The sequence below is a fragment of the Coregonus lavaretus genome (assembly GCF_964263955.1).
Source record: "Coregonus lavaretus genome assembly, chromosome: 40".
In the NCBI taxonomy this organism is placed as follows: domain Eukaryota; kingdom Metazoa; phylum Chordata; class Actinopteri; order Salmoniformes; family Salmonidae; genus Coregonus; species Coregonus lavaretus.
In genome coordinates, this window is record NC_140027.1 from 5,791,216 (window position 1) to 5,794,287 (window position 3,072).

Below are 3,072 nucleotides of genomic sequence, written 5' to 3' on the forward strand. Positions count from 1 at the left end.
GTAGTTATTCTAAGTGAACAAGCAGAAGTGTCAAATTATTGCAGCGAAGAACTTCTTCCGGTTTGTACCCACTGAGGTATAATAACAACGGTTGTACCACAGACAGAAGGAGCAACCCAGACAGGGGCTATAAAGCTGAAGCGTTCGTTTTCTCACCACCAAATATGGCAGTGAGAGAAAGTACAGTCGCGGGTAGTGGGAGAATATGGAACTAGGTGAAACTGGGCCGACATTCTGCTATTTTTTTCATCAATTAAACATCTGCTCTCAATACATTTATGTTCCCAAAACTATAATCTGTTACGAACACAGTGCACTGAGTTTTATAGACTTGATGCTTTGCCAAAGTTTAAAAAATGGCGTTGTTTAGAAGGAGTGCAACGTCGAATTGAGTCTGTGCACATGCGCACTTCAAAGGAGGCGTTCCCTAACGAAAATATGCAAATACATGCTATAACGCGCCAATAGGATCTCGCTAGCTCGTGCTTGGCTTTGCCCACCTCCTTGCGTGTTCTGCCCACTATGCTGCATTTGCTCCCACTGTAAACCACACAGATAAGCTGTCTTGGGTTAGTTATAAATATCTTTGGTCGTACTTTGTGTTGTTTCGTGACGTCTCTCCACGTTCCCAACTAGGGTTCTGACTGCCCTCTCAATTTCCCCTGTGTTTAGCTTAAAGCTTGCTGCTAGACTCTCCAAATCCCTCCTGAACCCCCCTGTTCCTGTCTTAGGGTGCACTACACCCTCTATAGCTCTTACTACCTCTTTCTCTCTATCTAACTCTACCCTTCTATCATTACTGAATCAATGATAATACATTTACATTCTAGTCACCCAGCAGACACTCCTATCCAGAGCGACCTACAGTTAGTGAATACATATATATATATATTTTTTTACTACATTCCTACCATCTGAACTTATGTACTGTCTCTCACTCGCTCTCTCTAGCCCCTCCTTTCGCTGTTTTTTCAAATTCATTTTATATGCAACTTTTTACTTCGAGATGCCCAATAAATTCATACCTCTTCTCCCAAATGGATCCATAAAACATATTTCTTCGATCTCTTCCTAACATATATCTTTCATCCCCCGTTAATTCCCGGACCTCTTTAGAAGATTTATTTCCCATGGTGGAAAAATAAAAATCCCCCCCTTTAGTAATAATTCCCAGAATGATTCTTCTAGGAGCTATTATTTTAGTGCGTCTCTTGAGCCAATGTATGATCTGCTTTTGTGATTAACCATTTAAAATTATTTAACCCCTAACCCAGAGTTTTTTATTTAAAACTCCGGTTTCATGAAAGGGGTCGATAACCATTTTTTCTCACGCGACCTATTTTTTTTTTTAGCTCCTTCCTTGAAACAATTATCACGTATACTGATGGATTCTCAAGTCTCACATGTACACAACATTATACAGTCATTTGCTAAACCTATTTGTAACCTAGAGGTCGTAACTGCTCTAGTTTCATGAAACAGACAGAGTTCTAGCAAATCCCCAGTCGTATACGCGACTTTTGACCTGTTTTATGTATCCATAGCACACGACAAAAATCATCCCTTTCCCTGTTTATCGTAGCACTGTACCCAGTACAGTCTCAATAAAAACTAGTTTACATTGATGATGGCCTTTCACCCCTTGTCATTTCGGACTAGATTATTCTGGTAATAGCTATTTACCTAGGGTCAATTGCGGACCCTCCCCGTTTCGTAATAATTATTACTTCCTTTGAGATTTTGGTAACTTTTCTCTGCACTCCACAATAATTACTATTCTCATACAAGTTCAAATCATTTCACCAAAATCCATGAATAAAAATTACTGACCTTTTCCTTGCAGTTTGGATTTAAATGTTTTTTCAAACTCGTTAACGTCTTTATCGTTCATAAGAGTAATCACCGGCCTGTTTATAACCTTAACGTCGAAGGCCAGGACTCTTTCACGGATGCTATCACCCGCCCGTGCACGGATTCGGTGTCCTTAGAACGATAAAGACGTATTTAAGCTCCGCTCAAAGGACCAATCTGTCATGTGAATTTCTATCTCTAATTCAACCTAAGCTTGAATCATTACCAGAGGTTGTAAGGCTCTGGTTTTAATCATCAATGATTCAAGGTCAATAACCACGAAGAATGATTTTTTGTATGTTTATTCATGGAGAGCTCTGGCGCCAAAGACACATACATACTGTTTTTATACCTCTTGACAAACAAAGGCACTATGCTCCTCCCACCTTTAGGTGTCTTTCTTAAACAGTTTCCGCCTTCCCCTTCACCCTTGAATGTTTAGTACCGCCCCCTCTGTTAGTGGGTTGACACTACATGATAATTCTAACATTTATACTGTATTTGGGGTGAAATCCTTTAGTCATTATTCTTAAAATCCAAATTAATCTAACAATCTTTAGGAGACAGAACGCGTCTCTTTCCTGAGCAGTATGACGGCTGCGTGGTCCCATGGTGTTTATACTTGCGTACTATTGTTTGTACAGATGAACGTGGTACTTTCAGGCGTTTGGAAATTGCTCCCAAGGATGAACCAGACTTGTGGAGGTCTACAATTTATTTCTGAGGTCTTGGCTGATTTTCTTTTGATTTTCCCATGATGTCAAGCAAAGAGGCACTGAGTTTGAAGGTAGGCCTTGAAATACATCCACAGGTACACCTCCAGTTGACGCAAATGATGTCAATTAGCCTATCAGAAGCTTCTAAAGCCATGACATAATTTTCTGGAATTTTCCAAGCTGTTTAAAGGCACAGTCAACTTAGTGTATGTAAACTTCTGACCCACTGGAATTGTGATACAGTGAATTATAAGTGAAATAATCTGTCCGTAAACAATTGTTGGAAAAATTACTTGTGTCAGGCACAAAGTAGATGTCCTAACCTACTTGCCAAAACTATAGTTTGTTAAGAAGAAATTTGTGGAGTGGTTGAAAAACAAGTTTTAATGACTCCAACCTAAGTGTATGTAAACTTCTGACTTCAACTGTATATATATATATCCATCCATGCATGCAGGCCAGTGCATGTTAGCGTGAGAGAAGTTTGAAGATCAAGAGACTGAAT